Source organism: Silurus meridionalis, chromosome 3, assembly GCF_014805685.1.
Source record: "Silurus meridionalis isolate SWU-2019-XX chromosome 3, ASM1480568v1, whole genome shotgun sequence".
NCBI lineage: Eukaryota > Metazoa > Chordata > Actinopteri > Siluriformes > Siluridae > Silurus > Silurus meridionalis.
The window spans coordinates 2,673,514-2,700,882 of record NC_060886.1 but is presented as its reverse complement, the minus strand read 5'-3'; the positions used below and the strand labels follow the sequence as shown (position 1 = coordinate 2,700,882).

The following is a 27,369-nucleotide window of genomic DNA, read 5'->3' as shown; positions in this document are numbered from 1 at the left end:
TTTGTGGAGGAAAACCGAACCACTCCTGGGGTCCATCATAGCATCGGTCACCCAAAGGACAGTTGTCATAGCCCTGGCACCATAAGCAATGTGTCTGATGGTCAAAGGTTAGGGCTGCACACGCTTCACAGGGACCCCTGAATGTGTTGAAGGCGAAGCGATATCCCTCATAACATGTATCTGTGAATGCACACACACCAGGAAACAGCCGCAGATTCGGCTGTTGCCACCTGGGTTCTCCGGCGGCCATGTTCCTGCACACAACATGAAGAACTCACAACAACAACATGGTTCATACAACATGATTTAAGATAAGCAGCGTCTTAAAGCAATTGCCATGAAAGTGGGAATATATATAGAAGTAAAAACCTTCACGGGCATGTTATTAGCATCAAGATTAGTTATTAGCATCAAGATTAGCGAAGATTAGCTGATGTTACACTATACACAACATCCCCATATACTAGAGATTCCACTGAGGTTTTTTCAAACGTGCCATGCGGGATCCCTACTTGGGGAAAACCATAATACTACAATTGCGCAATATCTACACAACTACGGGTACCCAACACACGAGGTATAACTTTGTGGGGTACTCCTGTGACTACTACAATGTCTGTTCCTTTATCCGTGTCAGTCATTCGAGCCTCAAGTCTCATCTCGTATTCAGAAGTGTCTTTTATCTCTGTAGAGTTGCGAGGATGAACTAGGGATATAGTATATGTTACAAATATATGTTTTGCAGTTACAGGAAAAAATGATAGGACCTTGGTGTTATTTAAAATGCCCAATGCACACCGAAGCTGTGCTGCAAGCACATTTCTTGCCCCATACACAGAAACCTTAGCAGCCTGTGCTGCAGTGAGACCGGTTTCCGTAAGGCGGTTTGGAGGCCCTAGTGGTTCAGATCTTTTGTATCTGTTTGTGGACATGTTGCGATTTTCTGGATATGCTGCTGGCTGGAAGCAGTTATTTAGAGAAATGTTGGACACAGGGGCTGATACATCTGCTGGTTGATGTTGATATCGGGTAAGGGAAATGTCTATGCAAATGAACCATACCACTAAAGCCATGACAAGTACTGCCCAGTCTCTTTTGGTGGGGTGAGTCTGTTTGGGTTTTGGGGAATTCTTCATCATAGTTCCTAAGGTAGATCCAAAGGTAGGTCCAAAGGTAGGTCGATATCTAAGTCTACTAGATCTTCTAGATTAAGGGTGTCAAACTGTTCAGGTGGAGTGACAGTGTTTTCTTCACTGCTTAGTAGTCTCTGCACAGTCTCTTCTAGTTTGTCAGAATCTAGTGTGTCATGCGGTGGTCGTGAATCAACCTGATATGAACAACCTGGCCTTGGTTCTCCTTCAACTGGTCGTTGCTGTGTCGGTTCTTCTTCAACTGGTCGGGGCTGTGTGGTTTTGGCACGTGTCCTGTATGCTGGTCCTCTGTCCTGTGCTGGGCCTGCGCCGTCATCGTCGTCCTCTGAGTCGTCAGAGTGGGCGCAGTGTGCCAACTCAGCCTGAGATTTCCTCCACTGTGGCCCTTTCACTGCAGCTCTGCAACAATGGTTAAGATGATACCAGTATTCCTTACCTTCAACCTTGACTGCGGTAGGAGTCGCTAGTACCACCTTGAATGGGCCTTCACGTCGCGGCTCACTCCAGTGTTTCCTTTTGAACACTTTGATATACACGTAGTCACCTGGTTGCACCTGCTGCAGTGGCTCATCAACCTGTGCCCCGTGTGTGGCTTCACGGACCTGTGAATATAACGTTCTGTGTATTTGCGTCAGATGTTTGCAATAACTAGACATGTCTGCTTCAAGTTGGTCAAGTGAGGAACCTGTGTAGGGTCCTTGTGTAAAAGCCACCGGCATGGGTCGTCCAGTCAGCAGCTCATGTGGTGTCAGGTGTGTATTGCGATTTGTTTGAGAGCGCATTTTCATTAATGCCAGTGGAAGAGCCTGTACCCAATTCAAATCTGTGCTAGCGCAAATTTTAGCTATTTTCTCTTTCAACACCCCATTTGCTCTCTCAACCATTCCCTGTGACTGTGGATGGTAAACACACCCCATTCTTTGCTTGATACACAAAGCTTCTGCAAATGCCTTGATCACATTATTTACAAAATGCGGTCCATTGTCAGAGCTTAGTTTGTCAGGTATCCCAAACCTTGGAATCACTTCCCTGATCAAAAACTTAGCTACGGTCTTTGCGTCATTCTTAGCAGTAGCTGTTGCCTCCACCCATCTGCTAAAACGATCTATTACTACCAAGATGTATCTTTTCCCTTCCTTCCTGTCTGCCATGTCCACAAAGTCCATCATCAAATGTCGAAATGGTCCCCTTGGTTCAGGAATGTGACTAATTGGTGCTTTCTGACATTACGTGCTGCACATAGCTCACAGGACCTCAGGAATTTGTCCACCATACTGGCCAGATATGGCGACCACCAATTCCTTCGGATTGTGTCTATGGTCTCCCTACGATTACAGTGATCTACCCCATGTGCTTCAGTAATTAGCCTTGGTAAAAGAGCTAATGGTGCCACCCACACTCCATCAATACTTCTCCATAACCCTGTGTTGGGGTCTTGTACTGCACCTCGTTTCTTCCACCTCTCTTTCTCTTCCCCACTTGCTACATCCTGATATTCCCCAAGATCTTCCTCTGTTACCTGCCCTCGCACTTCCTCCTGTTCTTCGTCCTGTAACATCATCACTTTCACACAGTCTTCTTCTACTGCTGCACTCTTGGCTGCCTCATCTGCTGCTGCATTACCTCTACTGACCATATCCCCATCAGATTTGTGGGCTTTACACTTCAAAATGGCTAATGCTTTTGGAAGCATCATTGCTTTGAGCAAATCAGAAATTGCAGGACCATGTAAAATGGATGATCCATCAGCTCTCTGGAAACCCCTTTGTTCCCAGATGGGTCCAAATGTGTGGCATACCCCATGTGCATATGCTGAATCAGTGTAAATAGTACACCTTCCCCCTGCTCCCAACCTACATGCTGCTGTTAAAGCTTTTATTTCTGCCAATTGGGCAGAACAAGGTTGTGGCACGCTTACATTAGCTAGTACCCGAAACGAGTCATCCTCTTCATTGTGCATGACCACAGCATATCCTGCTTTATTGCCGTCGTTAGCGCGATAGCAAGAACCGTCCACAAACAAAACAATTTGGGCATCTTGTAGTGGTTGGCTCTCTAGGTCATCTCTAGCATTTAGAAATTTCTCTGCTTCTGCAGTGCACTCATGGGGAATTCCCTCATCTGATAAGACCACTCGATCAGCTGGATTGATTGTGAGGCACCTCTCAATTGTTAGTTCTGGTGCAGACAGGATTACATCATACCCTGTCCTTCGTGCATTTGTGATCACAAACTTTTGGCTTGTCAGCAGAGCATGTAATGCATGAGAAGTGTACAGGGTCACTGGATGACCCATCGTGATTGTTGATGCTTTTTGGCTTTCTCTGTAACAAGGTGGCATGCCTTTTTCCACGTTGTCAAGAGCTGTGCTATAGTATGCAATTGGCTTCTTTCCCATGCTCTGTTGCTGTTGTGCTAAAATGGCTGATGCAAAACCTCGTCTTTCTGACACATAGAGGTGAAATAGTTTTGTGTAGTCTGGACAGGCTAGTGCTGGGGCAGATTTTAGATCACTTTTGATTGTTTCAAAAGCTTTTTTTCCTTCCTCTGTCCAGACCAGACGTGCGCTAGATTTTGTCTGATCAGCTGCTTTCATCATGTCTCTGAGAGGTTGTGTTTTTAACGCAAAATCACAAATCCACGGTCTGCTAAAACCTGCTAAACCCAGGAATGACAACATATGTTGCACTGTTTGAGGTTGTGGTGTTTTCTGAATTGCTTCTACATGTGAGGGCGAGATTTTGCGTGTAGTGCCTTCGAGCACTCTACCCAAATATTCTACCTTTTGTTGGCAGAATTGCAATTTTTCCTTACTGACCTTGTGTCCATTATGAGCTAGGGTTTCCAGGACCTTTAACGAGTCCTTCATGCACTGTTCTTTAGTTTGACTACAAATCAGTAGGTCGTCCACATATTGAAGCAAACTGCTTTGAATGTCTAGATCTGCCAGATCTCGTGCTAACACCTGGTTAAAAATTGACGGACTTTCACAATATCCTTGTGGCAGACGTGTGTAGGTGTATTGTTTTCCCCCGTATGTGAATGCAAACAGAAACTGAGACTCAGGATGCAGAGGTACACTAAAAAATGCTGAGCATAAATCAATCACAGTGTACTATTTAGTCCCTTCAGGGATGTTTGTTAACAGTGTGTGTGGATCGGGTACTACAGGATTTTCTGCTACCACCACACTGTTTATTGGTCTTAAATCATGGACCAATCCAGACTTGTCTGAATTTGGTTTTCTGACCGGAAAAATGGGTGTGTTTGTTGGAATTAACACTCCTGCTTCAACTAGTCCCTCAATGGTTGATCTTATCCCCTCTATCGCTTGTTGCGACAATTGGTATTGTTTCTGGTAAGGTAATTGCACATTGGGTTTTATTTGAATTTTCGCCAACCCTGATGACTTAACTAACCCTACATCTGTCTGATGTTTAGTCCATAGTTTTTCTGGAATTTGTTTCAGTACTTGTTCTTCCTCTAGTTCAGTCTGTTCTACCTTCTGTTGCCATTGTCCTACCTGCCCTACTTGCGTTCTCACTTGCATCTGTCTGTTGATCAAAATAGTGTGAGCTATCACACTGTCTTCAGCTGTTAGTTTTATTTTGAGATATTTCCTGTCTAATGTCATGCTCATATTTTCTTCTACTGGTATCCATTCAGTTATCTGACTTGCTTCTCTAACCATTGGCCCTAAGTCTTTTGATTGAAAATTTTGCCCGATCATTAGGGAGACATGCGGAACAGAGTTTTTGACTGAATACCACTGTGCAATGTGGTCTGGTAGCTGTACTGTTGCAGCTATCCCTTGGGGACCAAGGATCACATTTTCTGTTTTGAGACTGTACTGGTTCCCTTCAACATGTTCTCCCCACAAAGTCTCATATTCTTCATCTTGTCCCCCTCATCGTACCTCATTGTGCAATGCCATGGTTTTCTGGTTTCCACACAATCTGGACGTATGTTCGTGAACCATGTTTTCCAGTGGTCATACATCTTGTGAACTTCTGAGGATGTCCCGTCAAGTTCCAGCCAATAGACTTTATCCAGTGTTTGTTGTTCTACTTTTCTTTCCACCATCACACACCGTTTAGCTAGGCATTCAGGGAGTTCGACCCACACTCCTGTAGGTCCACAGAAGATCTTTGCTCCTAGTTTGCACAGTACGTCTCTACCTAGTAGATTCGCTGGGGTATCGGGGGAATACAACAATGGTGCTTGTATTGTGATTCCTTCTATTGTTATGTCTTGTGGCTCTGTGAAATGCAAAGTTTGAGTTTTACCCGAGAAGCCTACTGTCTTTACTGCTTTGTGTGAGAGGGTGAGCTTAGAGCCTTCTTTTCCAATGCTTGTGAATGTTGCTCCTGTGTCAATCAAAAACGATGTCTGGAGCTGGTTATTCACATCCACCATTATGGTTGGCTCTTGTGCAGGGTACAGTGAGGTGGGGCACTGTACCAGCTCCCCCTCTGGCTTCTCTGGGCATCTTCACATGTTACCCTGAGGTGGCCCCGGAGGGCCGCCTCTAAAGTTTACTCGAGTTTGTGGATTCTGCTGGTTCTGCTGAACCTGGCCCATCCATGGTCCTGCCCAATTTCCAGGGTCTTGCCAGTTTTAAAGTAAAAAAAAAAAAAAAAAAAGTTAAAGTTAAAGTTAGGACCTAAAGGGTTAACTATTTCAAATTCTTCTTCATATAAATGAAGTCTTTAAGCATCTGGATGTGCTCTAAAGAATAAATGTTCCTTAAAATAAAAGCCATCTTTATAGTCCATTAGAAACAGTTAATCTTGGACCTTATTATTTTTAGAGAGTATTTGATTCCAGACTTCATGAAAACAGTATTTTTTTAAAACATTAGAGTGAACTTCTGCACCAGTATGATCCTCCACGCCTACTTAGATTTTAGCGCATAACACCGGATCTGACGTTACTGCATTCCGGTGACGTAGCTTCCTGTTAATGTCAGTCAGAGATTAGGATTCAGTTTTAAATCATTTGAAGTGCTCGTTCTTAAAATTTTACTTTCAGACATGCATAGAAAACTCGCTCTGGTCACCGTTTACAGACCCCCAGGGCCCGAAGCTGATTTTCTTCAAGAGTTTGCTTGTTTTCTATCAAACCTCTTGATCAATTTTGATAAAGTGCTGCTTGTAGGAGATTTTAATATCCATGTAGATGATGTAAACGATGCTCTTGGATTATCATTTGTCGACTTATTAAACTCTTTTGGGGGTAAACAAAACGTCACCAGACCAACTCACTGTTTTAACCACACACTAGACTTAATAATATCCCACGGAGCAGACGTCACTGATACCTCAGAGTGATGACATCACAGACCATTACCTCATACTGTACACACTACCGGTAGAGCAGATTAGCCGTGTTTCACCACGTTATCGACCTGGTAGGACTATTGTTCCAACCACTAAGGACAGATTCATAAATAACCTGCCTGATTTATCTCAATTTCTCACTAAACCCATAACTGATAATAATCTTAATGAAATAACTAACAACATAGACCTTATTCTCACTAGCACATTAGACACCGTTGCCCCCATCCGGTTAAAAAAGGTTAGAGAACAAACACCTGCACCTTGGTATAATAGTCATACGCATGCCCTCAAGAGAACAGCATGTAATCTGGAGAGAAAATGGAGGAAAACTAAATTGGAGGTATTTAGAATTGCGTATAAAGACAGTATGCTCAGCTACAGACAGACGCTAAAAGCTGCTAGAGCTGAACACCTGAGCAAACTCATAGAAAACAACAAAAACAACTCCAGGTTCCTTTTCAGTACTGTAGCTAAACTAACTACAAATCAGGGCTCTGAAATTTGTGTTCCATCACAGTTTAGTAGTGAAGACTTGAATTTCTTCACTGAAAAAATAGATAACATTAGAAAAACAATTGTGGCAGTTTAACCTCTGACATCATCTCCTGACACAATCTCGCCTACAGCACCACAGCTCCACTGTTTTACATGTATAGGACAGGAAGAGCTGTATAATGTTATTACATTTAGCTCCTAAACTCTGGAATAGTCTTCCTGACAGTGTTCGTGGCTCAGACACATTCTCCCAGTTTAAGTGCAGATTAAAAACATATCTTTTTAGCAAAGCCTACACATAACATACGTCTCACATCATAACCTTGTGCTCCAGAACATCTGATCACATGCACATTATCAACTTGTTCTATTAATATCATAAACAGCAGCTACGCTAATTTCTCTCCACTGCTTCTCTTTCTCTCCCCATCCCGAGACATCCTGAGGTTTGGCCAGCTCCAGTCACGTCCCACCTCATGAAGATTATGGACCTTTGAAGAAGTAGATGCCAAACTCGCAAACATCCCGAACCATCTAGAGACATACCAGTGACAATCGGATCCCACTACATGTGTGGTTTTGACATTGGACCTCCTGGAGTGTTTAAAGGCTCTGGCATGGAGAAGCTGATGCTGGATCTGTGATGATCACAAATGTTGAGCTCAGTAGCACCTACTTTTATAACCATAAAGTCTGTATAAGACTGTAGAAAGAACATTACTTATAATCACACACTCCAGTAATCATGTTAGTTCTCACTCTCCAGTGTTCTGTAGTGTTGAAAGATTTATGATCAAACTCTTGATGTCACCCAAATGAGGATGGTTCCCCTTTTGAGTCTGGTTCCTCTCAAGGTTTCTTCCTCATAACATCTTAGGGAGTTTTTTCTTGCCACAGTCACCACGGCTGCTCATCAGGGATAAATACACACCGTTCACCTTCACTGTTGATTTCTGTAAAGCTGCTTTGAGACAATGTCTGTTGTGAAAAGCGCTATAGAAATAAACTTGACTTGACTTAACCCTTATCAAGAAATCTGCCTTTTTTCAGTCACCTGATGATTTTTTTCACCCACACTGTTAAAAAACACTTTTTTACAGTTAAATGTCTGTATTTTTTTTTTTATAGAAATTTACCCTTTTTTTTTTATTTACAACAAAATTCCTGTTTTACACATTTTCTGTAATTTAACGTTACGTCATTAAATTTATTAAAAATTGATTGTATTTTGATATAGAAATGTTGTGTGTTTGTAAAGAAATTCGCTGTATTTTCACAGAGTAATTTGTATTTTTACATAGAATGATATCTAATATTTACAGATTATTCTTATGATCATTAAGTCAGTGTTTTTATTACCCTTAAAGACAGTTAATCATATGAAGGTTAAAGTGAAGTTTTTAATGTGAAATAATAGTATTTTTACATACAGTAAAATTATGCCTTGTTTCTTTTACTACTCTTTTAAGCTTGTCTTGCAAATAAATGCTCCTATTAACAATTATTTGGCATTATATTATTTTCCCATAGGTCCTAACTACATATATCATTCATAAAGACATGATATGTCTGTTTTTCACCCCAAATTATTATAAATTAAAATGTGGTATTTGCCCATGTCCCAGTAAACAAAAAGTTAATCATTTAGGTTTTTGTGTTTTATATTATTTTAGTAACAATTCCTACAATATCCAAAAATGTAATCAAATATAATACAATATAATGTTTAAAAAATTACACAGAACTCAAATCTGAAATACTACAAACTTATTATTTTATTAAAAAAAGGCATTGGTCCAGTACAGTAAAGAAATTCATGTTTCCACAGATCACAATCCGTTAGTCCTCCTGCATCAAATGTGCAATACTAATCAGAGGGTGATGCGCTGGGCCCTGATTGTGCAAGGTTTTGATCTGGTCATCACTGTTATGTCTTTATGTAGGAAAGCAAGCACAAAAGTATATTCCTCATAGGAACTTTAATAACTAATAACCGTAAGGAAAAAGCAGCATCACATGCGATCACAAGCACAACATTCTCTCCTATTCTACTTCCCTCTTTCCTCTCATGTAAATCTCTATCAAGAAGCTTAAGTGCCATCTAGAATAGAATAGCCTTTATTTGTCACATATACATTACAGCACAGTGAAATTTGTTCTTCGCATATCCCAGCTTGCTTAGAAGCTGGGGTCAGAGCGCAGGGTCGGCCATGATCTGGCGCCCTGGAGCATAGAGGTTAAGGGCCTTGCTCAAGGGCCCAAGAGTGGAAGCTTGGCGATACCGGGGCTTGAACCCCCGACCTTCCGATCGGTAACCCAGCGCCTTAACCGCTGGAGCTACCACTGCAATCTAGTGGTGCATTAAAGTAAGAACATCACATATTCCCCTCTTAGCTAAATTAATTCTTTCTACAACCAACAATAGACATGAAACAGAATTAAAGAACATAAAATCTGTAATGTATCAACAATTTCAAGTATATATGAAGTATATACTAAACTGACATGAAATGGATGCAAAGCAGCAATTAGAATAATAAACTATATGAACAAAACTATGCAGTACTTAAATGTTCATGTGAGTGTGTGTTGAAAAGGTCCATGTCAATTTCCGTGACTAATAGACATAGTCCTTTAGCCAACCTGGCCAACTTTTTTTCTAACTTTAACTGGAGGAGTGAATTTTGGATGAGCTTTTGGCACATGTACTGGCTTTTTAATGCGCACTTTATCCCCTCGTTGAAAAGAAAAATTACGTACTCGATGCTTGTGGGCAAAGCGAGCTTTCATGACATCCTGGCGTGCCCCAACACGTTTCCGCAATTGTTCGGGCTCATGAGCATAGGGTGCAGGACTCAGGACACTGAGGCTGGTACGCATTTTCCTGCCATGAAGCGATTCGAAGGGGGAAACTCCTGTCACAGCATGGGGTGTAGCACGATAAATCTGCAGGAAATCAGTCACTGTTGATTTCCATGGTGGCGATTGAAGAATTGCCGATTGAATTGTACTTTTAAGAACTCTGTGGAAGCGTTCGATAGCTCCATTTGCAGAAGGGTGATACACTGATGTGTGAATGTGCTTAAAGTCTCTCTCTTTCAGGAAAGCAGCGAACTCTGGTGAAGTAAACTGAGACCCATTATCACTTACCAAAGTGGCCGGATTGCCATGTCTACTGAAGACAGAAGTAAGAAATGCAGTCACCTGTTTTGTTGCAACAGATGCAGTGAAAACTACCTCAGGCCATTTGCTATAATAATCAGTGAGTGTCAGAGCGTATCGGCAGTCCCAGACAGCAGTCTCAAAAGGGCCCACAATGTCTATCGCCAGTTTTTCCCAGGGTGCAGAGGGTAAAGGAACAGGCTGGAGTGGAACAGCAGAGGCTTTTGCGGTTTTATCCAGAGAAAGGCAGAACTGACAGGTAGATATTTTGTCTTCCACAAGTGTGTCCATTTTGGGCCACCAATACATTTCATGCAGGCGTTGTTTTGTTCTCACAATTCCCTGATGGCCCTCATGTGCAATGCTTACTAGGGACTCACACAGTTCTGCAGGTACCACTAATGGAGACCCTCTGAACACAAAATCATCTTGCACACTGAACTCATGTCTTAGTTTGTAATATGGGCGTAGAACAGGATCCAAAGTAGCAGAAGATGGAGGCCAGCCGCGCACCATTTGTGTGCGCAGAGCAGATAGTTCAGGGCAATGAGCAGATGCAGCAGCAAATTCCTCCTGAGATACGGCAGTCAGGCCAGTTGCTAGTAAAGCAACAAACTCGGGCTCTGTATCTGACTTAGCATCGGAAGTAAAGGCAGGGGCAGGCGTGATAAACAATCTGCTGTATGTATCGGCTATGCGCAAACCAGCTCTATCAGTCCCTTTTGTGGTCAACAGCATCGTTAAGGCTTGATGGTCAGTTTGTAGAGTAAATTTGCGACCCCACAAGTAGGTACCCTGGAGAACCTGAAGAGACCCTCATGTGTAATGAATGCAGTGAGGTCCCGGCTGTCTTCATGAAGAGGTACCTGATGGTATGCACTTTCCAAGTCTATAGTTGAAAATACAGTCACACCTTGCAGTAATGTCATCATCTCCTCCATATGTGACAATGGATAGCTGTCTACTATAACTGCCTTGTTGGGCCCTCGCAAATCCACACACATGCGAATCCCCCTATTTTCTTTTGGACCACAACAATAGGAGAAACCCATGGAGAGGAGTCAATTCTTTCAATTACGCCTGCATGCAAGAGCCGATCCAGTTCTGCGGAAACAGCATATCTCACAGAGAAAGGTAAGCGACGCAGTTTGTGTCTGACAGGGGGTACAGAGTCAGAAATATTAACCTTGTGTGTACATTTTTTACACACGCCATTGCAGGGCGCTGTGATGTAAGGGTGGAAAGGGAACAGACTGAAGCAGATTGTGGCAGCGGCAGCACAGTGTGACCATCAAATCGAAGCTGGAGCTTCCGGTCCATGCCTAGCAAAGCTGTGCCATTTTCCACGACTAAGAAGTGTGCAGGACAGGTAAGGCCATATTTAGAGACCGATGCAGGCAAACATCCTAGTACTGAAATTGGCTCTTGTAGATAAGTAACTAAGTGGGCACTAGGAGCTTTTAACAGCACAGTGGGGAAATGCTGGTCATACAATTGTTTCAGCATTATGGACACTGACAAGCCACAGTCAACTGTGAGTTGCAGAGACACAGGTGTAGCAGCAGGCGTAGCTGTTATGGTTACATCACACATTAATCGGTCATTAGGTCCAGTTAGGTATAGAATACAGACTTCTGGTAATTCAATTGAATGAACTGAACGAGTAGGAGCAGAACGGCAAACTCTTGCAAAATGTCCAGTCTTATTACAATTCTTACATTTAGCAGATGCAGCAGGGCAGTTCTGTGCGTTTGCCAGATGTTAAGCAGAGCCACAGCGGAAGCATGTCTGAGCTGTTGGAGCAGAAGCTAAGGTCTTTGAAGAGGTATGTGCTTTGGCCTTCAGACGCTGTGGTCCATATGCAGGAGTGGTATGTATGGCGTGTACTGGAGCAGAGGTGCTTGTAGACATTGATTTTGCCTGAGCATCAGCGCCCTCTAGTTGTGTTGCTATTGTAATAGCAGTCTCCAGTGTCAATTTAGACTCCACTAATAATCTTTCACGAATGCGAGGGTTAGCAATGTTTTTAACTAACTGGTCACGCAGCATGTCATCCAGATTATCAGCAAATTCACAAGTTGTAGCCAAATCTCTTAATGCAGCTATGTATTGCACCACAGTTTTATCAGTCCTCTGTACACGTTTCCTGAAGGCATGTCTTTCCACAACCACATTTCTTTTTGGAATGAAGTGCTCTTCCAAAGCTTTAATAGCCTCTGCCAGATTGTCATTAGTATTGTACATAATTCAATATACCTTCTGTTTACGATACCCCGGTGTTTGTGTTTGTGTCAAGTCAAGTTTATTTCTATAGCGCTTTTCACAACAGACATTGTCTCATAACAGCTTTACACAAATCAACAGTGGTGGTGAACGGTGTGAATTTGTCCCTGATGAGCAGCCGTGGCGACTGTGGCAAGGAAAAACTCCCTTAGATGTTATGAGGAAGAAACTTTGAGAGGAACCAGACTCAAAAGGGGAACCCATCCTCATCTGGGTGACATCAAGAGTTTGATCATGAATCTTTCAACACTACAGAACACTGGAGAGCGAGAACTAACATGATTACTGGAGTATAAGATTATAAGTGATGTTCTTTCTGCAGTCTTAAACAGTCTATATGGTTAGTAGCTCCGAGTTTTATGAGCTCAGCATTTGTGATCATCACAGATCCAGCATCAGCTTCTCCATGCCAGAGCCTTTAACACTCCAGGAGGTCCAATGTCAAAACTCCACACATGTAGCGGGATCCAAATGGCACTTGGTACAGAAGATTAAGGGAAAGTGCTGTCTCTTTACAATTACTGCAGACACTCTTAAGTTGCCCAGCTCCTCTAAAAAAAAGCCTCCTCTTGTAGTGTTTTTGGTGGTTCCAGGAGGGATCGATGGCTGTAAACATGACATAAGCATTGTTAGTGTTAGATCGTTCTCACACTGCTTTGCACACATTCCTTTGTCTGTTCAGTGTCTATAGAATATTTATGATGTTAGTATGTAAGGTAAACAGGGAGTCTTTATCTGGTCTCACACATCTCACAGCTAGAATATCCTCTTGTCAAAACAGGAAACAACTTTAGGTCAGATTTCTCTCCAATGTGTGTGTATATATACGTGTCTGCTGCCTGCAATAAATCGAAGGAGAAAATTTGCTGTGTGCGGGCATGATAAAAATCTAACATTACTTTAACACCAACATACACAGTGTTTAACACAAAACATTATAAACAGTAGATGAACACAGTCTACCTTATGACTTTTTTATGCCTTTTTTGTCCACTGTGTGTGAGTCTGTACTCATCATATCATCATAAAAGTATAGATGCACTTCCTCATTCCACCACCACGTCTCTTTGTCTTCTATTCTATTTCCAGATGTCACACCAAGTACCTTTCTAGCTGTATCTCTTATCACTCCTGCAGTAGTTCCACAATCATCCAGCACCTCTTCACCACCACCGAGCTCCTGTCTGACCTCTTCCCTGAACCTCACATTACACTCTTCCTCCTTCAGTTTCCACCATCTTATTCTTCTTTCAATCTTCACTTTTCTTTTCTTCTTCACCTCCAAAACCATCCTACAGACCACCATCCGATGCTGTCTAGTCTATAATCCACCTGTGTGCACCTTCCTCCACTCTTATACGTCACTCTATGATCCTCCTTCTTCTTAAAATAAGAGTTCACCACTGCCATTTCCATCCTTTTAGCAAACACATTTTCTTCTGTTAATGCAGATAAATCTTCACATTTAGGAAATAACCAGTTATGGAAATTCTCCCAATAAGCACAGGCATAGTTACAGGCGGGTAGAAAAGAGATTCTGTTATTTCAATCTGATCAACACAAAAAGAGCAACTGTTCACATCAAGACCAAACATCAAGACCAGACAGAGCGTATAACACAGGTAGCACATCCTGTCAGCAAGTCAATACAGCATGACTTCATTTTACTTACACACTTCTCCAGAAGTCTTCTGTTTGTTTCTCTTCTGTCTCTTAATCTTCTGTCTGTTTCTCTTCTGTCTCTTAATAATCTGTCTGTTTCTCATCTGTCTCTTAATCTTCTGTCTGTTTCTCTTCTGTCTCTTAATCTTCTGTCTGTTTCTCTTCTGTCTCTTAATCTTCTGTCTGTTTCCTTCTGTCTCTTAATCTTCTGTCTGTTTCTTTTCTGTCTCTTAATCTTCTGTCTGTTTTCTTCTGTCTCTTAATCTTCTGTATGTTTCTCTTCTGTCTCTTAATCTTCTCTGTTTCTTTTCTGTCTCTTAATCTTCTGTCTGTTTCTCTTCTGTCTCTTAATCTTCTGTCTGTTTCTCTTCTGTCTCTTAATCTTCTGTCTGTTTCTCTTCTGTCTCTTAATCTTCTGTCTGTTTCTTTTCTGTCTCTTAATCTTCTGTCTGTTTCTCTTCTGTCTCTTAATCTTCTCTGTTTCTCTTCTGTCTCTTAATCTTCTGTCTGTTTCTTTTCTGTCTCTTAATCTTCTGTCTGTTTCTCTTCTGTCTCTTAATCTTCTGTCTGTTTCTCTTCTGTCTCTTAATCTTCTGTCTGTTTCTCTTGTGTCTCTAAATCTTCTCTGTCTCTCTTCTCTCTGTTTCTTTTCTGTCTCTTAATCTTCTGTCTGTTTCTCTTCTGTCTCTTAATCTTCTGTCTGTTTCCTTCTGTCTCTTAATCTTCTCTGTTTCTCTTCTGTCTCTTAATCTTCTGTCTGTTTCTCTTCTGTCTCTTAATCTTCTGTCTGTTTCTCTTCTGTCTCTTAATCTTCTCTCTGTTTCTTTTCTGTCTTTTTAATCTTCTGTCTGCTTCTTTTCTGTCTCTTAATATTCTGTCTGTTTCTCTTCTGTCTCTTTTAATCTTCTGTCTGTTTCTCTTCTGTCTCTTAATCTTCTGTCTGTTTCTTTTCTGTCTCTTAATCTTCTGTCTGTTTCTCATCTGTCTCTCAATCTTCTGTCTGTTTCTCTTCTGTCTCTTAATATTCTGTCTGTTTCTCTTCTGTCTCTTAATCTTCTGTCTGTTTCTCTTCTGTCTCTTAATCTTCTGTCTGTTTCTCATCTGTCTCAATCTTCTGTCTGTTTCTCTTCTGTCTCTTAATATTCTGTCTGTTTCTCTTCTGTCTCTTAATCTTCTGTCTGTTTCTTTTCTGTCTCTTTTAATCTTCTGTTTGTTACTTTTCTGTCTCTTAATCTTCTGTCTGTTTCTCTTGTGTCTCTAAATCTTCTCTGTCTCTCTTCTCTCTGTTTCTCCTCTGTCTTTCATCTGTCTGTTACTCTTCTGTCTGTCTCTCTTATGCCTGTGTTTCTCTTCCACAGCAAAACCTCGAGTGTTGAATTTACAGTGTTTCTACTCTACAGATGTCTGCTGTTAATTACAGTGTTCATTTAAACGTTTTCTAAACTTGCAGTGTCAATAATGTCCAAAAGAGGGCAGTGTTCTCATTATGAACGCTCAAAGAGAGTACATTTCTTTTCGTGCACGCGCCTTCAATCATTTCCGGTCTGCATGCAAGAAGCGGGAAAGTCTGTTTTCACCGTGAGAGATAGAGGTGAGTCAGCGATTTATTTTAGTATGTAATAAAAATGTTTTTAAAAACAATAAAATATATATAAAACATTTAGAAAATATATTTAAAATAAGTTTGTAATATTTACATGTAAAATGATCAGTTTGAATGGCTGTTAGTAACCAGACCGCTGTTAATAAGTGACCTCTAATTAGCTCGTTAGCATTAGCATTAAACACGAGCATTTTATGGCGGTGCAGTTTTTCCGCTTGAATTATTTCTGCTTAAATGTGAAGGTTTAATTTTCAGTAACTTTTGACACACGGTTTTGAGGTTTCTGATGAGAATAGTGACTATATTTTAATAAATGTAGTGTTTTACACTTACAAATAGAGATTAAATAAACTGGGGGTCATGAATTATTTTTGTAAGTTTTACTAGTGAGTAAATAAAAACAGGAAGTAACGAGTAATTCTAAGTGATATCCGTGTTTTAATGAGGGTTAATGAGGGTCATCCCCACATTAACTACCTTCCACATGGAGGCTTCTGGGGTTTGTGTCTCTTCACACGTTCAAGGAACAGAAATGGTTCATTTGAGCTGATGATTATTTCTTCATCCTCATTGTACAACATTACTACTGTTATTTATGAACAACAGCAGACATCTGATGTCTTTCTGACTTTATTTTGTTTTTTAAAGTAAATTAAGATCAATTATTTTCTTTTCATAAACATTACAGACATAAATCAGAATCAGGTTTATTGACCAAGTGTGTTAACACACACAAGGAATTTAGTTCCAGCTGTTAATGACTCTCTCAAAAGTACACACATAAATAACACTATACATTCAGCTTGGACTATACAAGACAAAAACACACTATACAAGACAAAACCACACTATACAAGACAAAACCACACCACACTATACAAGACAAAACCACACTATACAAGACAAAACCACACTATACAAGACAAAACCACACTATACAAGACAAAACCACACTATACAAGACAAAACACACTATACAAGACAAAAACACACAAACAAAACCACACTATACAAGACAAAACAGACAATAATAATAATAATAAAAATAAAAATGAATTGGGTTTTTGTTGAGTGAAACAGAGGGATGCTGGCGTATGAAAACACAACTGCTGAATCATCTTTGGTTGTGTTGGTTACATCAGTGTTAATGCCTGTTTGACTCAGCATAAACACACTGTACATTTTTAACTGAATGATGTATTTGTAAAAAAACATTCTAAACTATCTCTCAAAGTAATCAAGGCAGGGGTGTAGATTACACGGGGGACATGTACTTTTTATAAAAAGTAAATTCGTCCCCCTCACTTTTTTGGTGGAGAGTTGTGTTCACGACATGTTGAGGTTTTAATGGAGCAATGTACACTGGAGATCAAAATTAGAGAACAATTTATAAACAATTGAGCAATTCTGAAATAATGTGATCTTCACTGCTCAACAGTTGAAGGAGTTTTTGTTCTGTCTATACCATGCTACGAGAACACCTTTTCCACAAAATAACTAAGGCATTTACAAAAAAAACATTATTTTGCAGAAAACACACTGATCAAAATTAGAGAACAACAATGACTGTAGCATGGAAAAAGATTACAACAAAATTTTCTGAAGGTTACAACAGTCAGCAATTAGTAGGAAGTGTCCAGGCCTCTGCTCTGAATGACTTCAGCACATCTGCAGCCACAGGACAGCACCAGTCTCTCACACTGCTCTGGTGTGATTTTGGTCCACTCTTCTTCCAGTCTCCTCCACAGTTCGGTGACTGTAGTGGGTTTCTTGGCCATAACTTTGTCACCAAGGATTTTCCAGAGGTTCTCTATTGGGTTGAGATCAGGACTCTGGGCAGGCCATGTCATTATTTCAATGTTTTCAGTTTTAAGGAACTGCTTTTTGCTGAGTGACATGGAGCGTTGTCCTGCATGAACACTGCGGGCTGATTGGGTGATGAACTCCTGCTGCAGAAAACATGCCCCAAACCATGACACTTCCTCCTCCACTTTTCACTGACTTCTTTACACACTTTGGGTTCAGTGTTTCTCCAGTTTGTCACCGAACATAACGTTTCCTATTGGACCCAAATAAATTAAACTTGCTTTCATCACTGAAGTGAACTTTGGACCAGTTCTCCTCTGTCCACACAACACGCTTAGTCTAGCCTTTAGATTCTTTCTGCTAATGAGAGGTTTGGTCAGTGCAGAGTGGACTTTCAGTCCAAATGCTCTTAAACGTCGAGACACTGTATGACGAGACGGATCCTTACCCTGTTCAGCGCTGAACTGGTAAACAATTCCAGCTGCAGTGTGGAAACGATTGCTCATTGAGATCCTCTGCAGTATCCTGTCCTCTCTTGTATTCGTCTTCCGTGGACGAACAGCCTTCTTGGCGGACTTGAATGAGTTTGTGATGTTGTAAAGATTCAATATTCTTGAAATCACAGATTTGGAATGACCAACTTGTCTTGCTATGGCTGATAGGGTCATCCCTTTGGCCTTCATCTGGACAACCTGCTCCCGGAGGCTTTCAGTCACTTTAGAACGGTCACTTGCAGAGTCAGTGAAACTGGAAGGTAGGCTGCCAGTTAAATAGGGGTTGACAGATAATCAAGGAAATTAACTCCAGGTACCAGATTAACACCAATAACTGGGAGGTATCTGAAAGTGTTCTCTAATTTTGATCAGTGTGTTTTCTGCAAAATAATGTTTTTTTTGTAAATGCCTTAGTTATTTTGTGGAAAAGGTGTTCTGGTAGCATGGCATAGACAGAACAAAAACACCTTCAACTGTTGAGCAGTGAAGATCACATTATTTCAGAATTGCTCAATTGTTTATAAATTGTTCTCTAATTTTGATCTTCAGTGTACATTAATGCAGAGTGATCTAAAATTCAAAGAGAGAAGATAGTCTATACATGATGTTCACGTATTCATGGCAATCAGTCACTCACTTGTCACGCGCCCTAGTACTGTAGCTCGAGTCGCATCCGCGGTCCCGCGTGCGATCCAACATTCGGTTGCGATGAGCTCAAAGCGGCAAAAACCGCTTCACTCTTTTTTTACAAAAAAGTCAAGCAGTGTAAGTTGCATATGGTATCCGAATTGTGTTGCACAATGTTCAGTAGCTCTGCCTGTTGCTCTTGTTGAATAATTAGCAAGTTTTAAAGGATTATAAGGAAAAATAGCTGCTTGGACAAACGTTTTTTTCTGTGTATTTTCCTTAAACTCTTTTATAACGTCTTTTGTTTTAACACGTGTGATATCAAAACCCTTCAAATAAGAATAAAGATAATGTTGAAGTGAGATTTTTCAGCATGTGTAACTCTGTGTGTCACGGTATGAACACGGAGAGACGAGTACACGAATAGTAACAGTAAAGATGTGATTTTAATAATAAGGAGCAGGTAAATCAAACACACACACACACACACCGTAGTAAAGACATTAACTGACACTGAGTAAAGACAGTGGTGATGAGTATAAATAGAGTCCGGGTGAACAGACAGGTGAAGACCGGAAACAAACATGGTGGATGACGGGGTGCAAAGGATGGTGGGTAATGTAGTTTGGTGAATGAGGGGATATCACAGGGGAGACGTTACAGTATGCTGATAGGAACTGATCTTTATTTTATGGGCTGCTCTTTCATTATTGCACTAATTTTACATTTTTATGTGTTTTCAAGAATGAGCAAGAAACAGACAGCCTTGGTTTGTCAGGGCAGATTCAGGATGTTACACAAGAAACTTCACAGGTGAGAACAGATGTGGCTTTTAACACCTGGCTGCTATTGCAGTTTTTATTTTATTTTACTTTTTATAATGTATAATCTATTAATACACAAGTGTTTGTAGGATTATATATGGACCAATCATAAAAAATTTAATTAGTAAAATATAGAAAAAAGTCTGTAACACATTAGTATGATGAACAACTGCACATTGGCTGTTTATTAGTAGGCTACTTAGAAAGCACATATTCATTCCTTATCCTTTATGACCATATTCTGCATCCCATAATCCTCCCTAATACCTAAACTTAACTACAACCACTACCTTAAAAGCTAATAAGCAGTAAATTAAGAGTTTGAGGTGAAAGTTAATAGTGAAAACGTGTTCCCCATATTAAAGTGTTAAACAATTTAGGATACAAATTATTGGTCACTGTCCAGCAGTGTACTTAATTTATTATTTTCTTCTGTATGTCACTATTGACACAGTCTCGTCTAAACAGTGTTGCTGTGTGTCACATCCACAGTGACAAAATGGACAATATAAATAGGGAAATGATTGTTCAGCTGTTAGATGGGAAGGAACGTAGCTTTATATATTGAGATCTATGTTCACTTTAACACTGTGTAAAAAGCTACTACTTTTAAACAAACCAGCCAGGAAGCTTAAAAGAAGTGACACTAAATGTTTATTTCATCTGATTGTATAATTGATTTCGGCTCTTGACATGTTTCTTTTGTTCTTTCTGTTTTATAATCATATATAATCATAAAGCAAAGAAATATGATTACAAATAAAACCTGTCAATTACACAAGGGTTAACTGATAAAAACTAACAGGTAACACTAGACATTTCATCCCCCCCGCTTTTAAAATGATGCCCCCTGATTTAAGGTATTTTAAAATGCTCACTATAACAATATTGTATATGTTTTGTATGATACACATTCAACCCCTGATGATTTGCGATTCAGACATTTCGCGAGTTCTCATGTGGAATGTAACAGCAAGTTGCAGATTATCTTAAAATTCACATGACTGTTCAGGAACGTTAAGAATAACATTTTAATGTTTTCACTTTCAAATTTCATAAAAATTTTCAAAACACTATTGTATTATTCATTTTAAGTGATAAATAAAGCGTTTGTCCATTACTTCACATTTTCTGTTGAGTCCGCATCAAAAAGGAACCAACTTACTGGCGTAATGTCTAGATCAGGGGTCACCAACATGGTGCCTGCAAGGATCAAATGAGCCGCCCGCGGGCTTTTTCTAAAAATATCTGTTTCCTACCTTGTTAAATTATTGTTGATAATTATTGTGAGAAATCATTAACATGATCAGTGTCTTCACATAGATCAGGGGTGTCAAACTCCAAATCCGGCCCAACGTACAATTATATCCGGCCCATGCGATGATTTTATATAAAGCTGATTCTGAGTAGATGTTTACTGACACTGGCGGTAAACACGCGTGTCTTATTAGTGGAGTGAATGTGGCTGTAATTAAGGAATTAAATCTAAGATGGAACTACAAGACAAAACATCAGAAGAAGATGAAAAACCTGAATGCAGAGCAGAAGATACAGAAAGTAGAAGAGTTAAAGAAGACTGACATTTCAGTAGACGTTTTTCACCAAAGCAAAATCACAAAGTGAAGCTGGTGTGAAAACAGGAGAAATCGGTGCATCCAAAACTGAACTGAATTTTTCCATGTATTTGCACATCTATACTCAACCCTGTTATTTATTTAAAACAAAATTTCTATGTACATTTTACAATTGAACTTATTAATTCCTAATTTTTTTGATGTGATCATGTGAATGTATCTTGTAATTTTTTCCCTGTGTCTCTCTGTAGACTTGTACCAGTCTCGAACATCATCTCCAGCAACAAGAAGGAGGACAGCCATATCTCCTTGCTGTTTGCAGGAACCGCTACCAGACTGAGCACGTCTACAGAGCTCTTGACAAGAATCTCATCCCCGTAAGTCAGACGGTTCCCTCGGCGCATTTGATGAAGCGTTTAAAGCCCACTTTGTTTTTAATGTAATGCACTCCTTCACTTCTACACTTTCATTTACACAACAATTTACATGATTGATGTTGGGAAAACCAAAGAGGCACCAAGAGTTAAGGATCTGAGTACAAAGTCCACATATTTTTAGAGATTTTAGTGATGGGAGCTTTTGTAAAACCCATCCAATGTTCTCCAAATTCACAAATTCCCTACAAATTCAGCTCTATTTTGATGAGTTTGAGACTGCAAAATCTACCACCAAAGTTTAATTCAGACGTTTTAAACATTTATCTAGTGGCTTTGTTTCATTCTCAGCTTTGATTTGATTCTGAAGCCTTTAATTTCCTCACATGGGTTTTCTTACCACTGCTCTGCTGATGACACTGAACTCTTCTTTGCTTTCCCTCCCTCAGATACCACAGCTTCTGCTCGGATCTCAGCATGCTTCACAGACATATTTAATGGATGAGTGCTCATCAGTAAAAACTCAACCCCAGCAAAACAGATCTGCTGATCATCCCAGGTGATTCATCTCCATCTCAGGATCTCAGAATCTTCATGACTCTCTGCTCTTCTCTTCAGCCACTGCAACCTCGGGTCAACTATGGACAATCAACTGTCCTGTTCCTCACATGTTGCTAATGTGGCACGTTCCTGTTGATTTCTTCTCTACAACATCCGAAGGTTTCGACCATTTCTGTCCACACAGGCTGCTCAGGTGCTCGTTCAGTCTCTAGTGATTTTAAAACTATACTACTGCAGCTCTCTGCTGGCAGGTCTTCTTCTGAACATGATCGAAAAAATACTGATCATCAAAACACGTTTCCAAGCGGACGAGAAAGTGGACGAGGAACTGGACAAGGACATGGGAAGGAAAAAGAAGGATTGCATGTGTTTAACTTGCTTAAATTTTATTTCAAAGTTCTGCAAAAGTTTATACAAACATAAAATTTTTAATCTTTGAGGATACAATAAACAGGAAATAGAAGAATTCAGCAGCCACACACTTTCCAAGGAAACAACAGTGGAGATACAAAGACTTTGACCGTGAGGATCTGTACATAAACACCAATGGAGTATTGTATGGCAGATATCAGGAAGAGCTATGAGACGCATTATTGAAAGTGCTGGAACATAAACCCAGAGGACGTGACAGTAGCTTACAAAGAACAGCTAAATGATGTGATAAATTTCTAATCTGTTCATGTAATTTATGTTCACAAAATGGTTCAAAGGTTTTATGATGTTCAGTGTTTTAAGAGTTTTTACATTTAACAAATATTATAAAAAAAAAAAAAATTACAATAGAAATAGTATGGTATATTTTCCATGTTACACTCCTCTTAAATTAAATATGACTTTTTTTGTTTACTTTTCTGTAGAAAGAACATACACACAAACACTGAAGTCCCACACCTCATAACATGCTAAAATAAAAAATAAATGCATAAATAAATAATGAACATAAGACAGAGAGAGAGAGAGAGACAGTAAAACTGACAGTGTTAATTCAACTCTATAAGAGTTCATTTCAACACTATCCTGGTGTTTATATAATTCTCACTGCCCAGTTAAATTAACACTACTACTAGTGTTCAAGGTTTAACTCTACTTCAGTGTTGATTATTTTACTCTGTTAAGAAGTAACTATTCATGGCAGTTAACACTTAGGAGTTAATCACACTAATACAGAGTTAACAATTCAACACTACTAGAAGAGAACGACTCTGTATAGGATGAATTTAAAGGTCATTAACACTAAAATATTACTTAATTATAACTTTCCTCCTCACTGTCTAATGAAGTTTCTGCAGACAGAAAATAAGTCAAAATTATTAACTTGTTTTATCTTCTTTGTCTTCACCCTTGTATACTACAAAAGCATGGTAGTGTTCACTGAAATAATCAGTCACAAGCTGATTGATTACAAACAATAGCCAAGATCCTGGTTATTGATGATTGGTCAGTTCTAGGACCCCTGCTTTTCTCAATATACATGCTTCCCTTGGAAAATATGATTAGAAGGCATTGGATTAGTTTTCACTGATATGCTGATGATACCAAGCTTTATATCTCCTCAAAACCAGACGATACAGCTCAATTGGACAGTTTAACTGAGTGTGTCAAAGAATTAAAAGATTGGATGATGCATAACTTTCTATTAATAAATTCTGAGACATTTTGTTCATCTGCCCAAAAACCATTTGGCAAAAGCTCCAGCATGGAAATGGTTTAGCTCTCATTTATCTCTCCAGTCTTCTAACATGCTACAATCCATCACGCTCTTGAGATTTCAAAACTTTTGAATTATAGTTGTACCTAAAAGTCTAAAGTCCACTAAAGGTGGTAGAACATTCTCCCATTTAGTTCCTTAACTCTGAAATAGTCTTCCTGACAGCGTTCGGGGCTCAGACACACTCTCCCAGTTTAAGTGCAGATTAAAGATGTATTTTTTTAGCGGGTTCTACACATAACACACATCACATCATAACCTTGTGCTCCAGAACATCTGATCACATGCACATTATCAACTTGTGCTGTTAATATCATAAACAGCTGCTACTTTAATATTTAATAAAGTAAAACCAAATATTCAGAGCTGGTTGTGATTTGATGTGAATCTCAGTCTCAGAGAGGAATAATATCTTTATTTAATTTATACAAGTTCTTTTTTGCTCTTTTTTGGTTAGTTAAATGTTTGTTGTTATGATCAGTGAAGCGTTTGACCGATTTTTCCATGTTTTAATGTCCACCTACAGGAAACATGATGTGACTTTCCGTGTGCATGCGAGGTGGGCAGAGGTGGCAAAAGTACACACATCCTTTACTTAAGTAGAAGTACAGATACTCATGTTTTAAAATACTCGGGTAAAAGTTGAAGTACTGATTAAACTTTTTTACTTAAGTGAAAGTAAAGAAGTTTTGGCTCAGACATGTACTTAAGTAAAAAGTAGTTATTACTTCTACTCGTTTTAGCTGTTAACTGGACCTCACATCATATTAATAACAGACAGACAGACAGACAGACAGACAGACAGACAGATAGATAGATAGATAGATAGATAGATAGATAGAACATTGTCATTGCATAGTACAAGTACAGGTTCACAGCAACGAAATGCAGTTTGGCATCTACCAGAAGTGCAGTATCAATCGTGCAAATGGTACAGATAAATATGTAGTATATGTACAGCATGTGATATTCATGTGAATCATATGTACAGTGATTAAATATAAAGGCTATATCAGTGCAGAGACGTGTGGACATCATTAAGAGCCTTTGCTATGTTTCCACACGGACAGTTAATGAGGTGATACCGGAGAAACTGCACCTCTTCAAATCAAGTCAAGAAGATTTTATATATAATCATAGACATTTTACAGATTTGTAAGATGTTTTGTTTTTATTTGTACAATCAATAAAGACAGTAATTTAAGTTTGTGTCGCCATTATAAGGGAAAAACCCACAAAACGCCACCTAGAGGGCAAATTGTGTAAAACATGGCTGATTTGGTGTTTGATTTGAGACTCAGTAATTAAACAAAAGTTTACTGATTAAAAATATTTTTCAGTGGAGTTTATTTATTTATTGTATATCCAAGTAAAGAAGGGACGTTGTGAATAAGTGTATGTTTTGCTGGAGGTTTTAATTTTGCCTCTTTTATATTTATTTATTTATTTATTTATACTTTTTATTAAAATGGTAAAAACAGAAATGCACGCTGAACTGATGGCGTGTTAATAACATATAGTGACGTTTACAATAAGTCTTCAGTCTATTACGTCACAGTAGTTTCGGGTCAGAAGTGGGCGGAGCTTATACTGTCTATATACAGTAGCAGAGTTCAGCACAAAATCTTCCATTTCTTGCTGAAAAACCAACAGATTCACCACAAGAAGTCTGATATTCATATTTTCCCCATTCTAACTTCATATTAAGGTGAGGTTCCATACTGAATAACCTGTTTTGATCTTCCAGCTTTAGTATCTTGTTCCTCATTTTGGCGTGTTCCCCTGATTACATAAAAAGTCAACTTTCTGTGTCATCAATTAAAATCGTCATTTCCTGTTTTCTCTGTTTCAACAGGAAAATCACTTGTTCTTTAGTAGTGTAAAAGAGTTTTTGGGTGTAATTGTGTGTGATAGCTCAAGAGGGCGCTGTGTTCATTTTATGGTTGTTTATAGTTTTCTTTTGTCCCTCGGGACTTGCCGTAAGCAAGAGAGAGATTTATTATCGCACATGCGCACAGTGATGCTGTTCATAACATGAAGTACAATCAAAAGTCGGACTGTTTGTTTCACGGGATCCTGCTTCCGTTTCTATTATATTCTTAGAGAAAAGTATTTAGGAAACTTCCCCCTTTTCAAAACGCTCTGTTACATTGGTTTGCTTCTGGAGTTTTACAAAAATAAAAAAATACAGACCTTTTTCATATTCTCTTTCTGAAATGACCAGAAGATTTACTGACCTCTATGCTTCCATAGATTTATTTCTCAATAATAATAATAATAATAATAATAATAATAATAATTCAGGAATCTCAAGTCTCACACATTCACCTTGAATCACACATTTTACCCGGTTCACACACCTTGTGTTTCTCACGCTGAGAAGTGAGGGAGAACTTGTTCGGAGGGAGATGTTGTATGAATGGATGAGACGCAGACAGACAGAGAGAAGTTTCTATGTCGAGTTCATCGCTGTCTCGAGCGCTATAGAGTTAAATGCCGCCTAGCAGCCAATCAGAGAAGATCTTGATGAATATGTGAGGAAAATGAAAGTTTCCAAACAGGCACTGCAGCAGACCCCTCCAGAGTGATGTTCAAGCTTTACTGAGGAGTTTTATGAAGTTCATTATCCATCACACAGGATGAAATTTCAGTGTAAACTCCTGAAATTCACCAGAAGCGCTAAATAAACACATACAGAAATGTACACATGAACGTCTTATCCTTATTACTTTAACACCAACATACACAGTGTTTAACACTAAATCATTATAAACAGTAGATGAACACAGTCTACCTTATGACTTCTTTATGCCTTTTTTGTCCACTGTGTGTGAGTCTGTACTCATCATATCATCATAAAAGTATAGATACCTTCCTGCAAAACTCCCTTCATTAAAAGTGAAAAGTCACCAATTTCAATATGAATTTAGGAAAAGTCTTCAAGTATCTGATTTGAACAGTTCTTGAGTATTTGACTCGTATTGTACATAGACTCAAAAAAATTATTTGTTGGCCTTACTTAACTTTTTTATGTCAACAGGCTCCACGTAACTCAGTGAGGCTGCATTTAAGTAACAATATTTATTTCAGTAAACTTTATTTAATTACATAAAGTTAATGTAATGTTGTTTAGTTAAATCAACGTAGTATATTAAAACTAAATCAAGAATGTTAAGTTCATTTATTTTTACTTATTACAAAAAAATACTAAAACTATAAGCATTTACAAAATAACACAAAACAAATAATAATACAAAAGTCTTATTTTCTAATATTTCCCTCTTGAAACTGAAAAAAAAAAGCTAACAATGCATCAGTTATACAATGCAAAACCAACACTAAAAGGAATGAACATGGTCGGTACACTGTAATAAAATAAAAAGTTGAGTTAAGTTAAAGAATTTAGTAAATTTGCTGCAAAGCGATTTGGAGTTTACTCAACTTCCGTGGTTAAAGTTACGCCAAATCATTGTAGAAAGTGGATTGAAACTGCTAAATTAATTTAGGTATTACTTCCTCAGTAAGTTCATCTAACGTTCCTCAGTAGGTACATCTAACTAGTCATCATGAGTTTGTTTAAAGTTATAAAGGGGGTTGAGTGAACTTTAAAAAAAAAATGAGTAGGGAGAACTACAGACCTGAAGTTCAGCAAACTCAAAAAAGCTTTGCAGCAAATCTACTTAATTTTTTAAGTTGGTTCAAC

The 27,369-nt window shown here is 39.1% G+C and overlaps 1 pseudogene; it reads right to left on the bottom strand.

Moving 5' to 3' along the window:
* Window positions 1-2,319: 2,319 nt before the first annotated feature.
* On the bottom strand, window positions 2,320-5,409 carry LOC124381164 (annotated as a pseudogene).
* Between the last annotated feature and the right edge of the window lie 21,960 nt (window positions 5,410-27,369).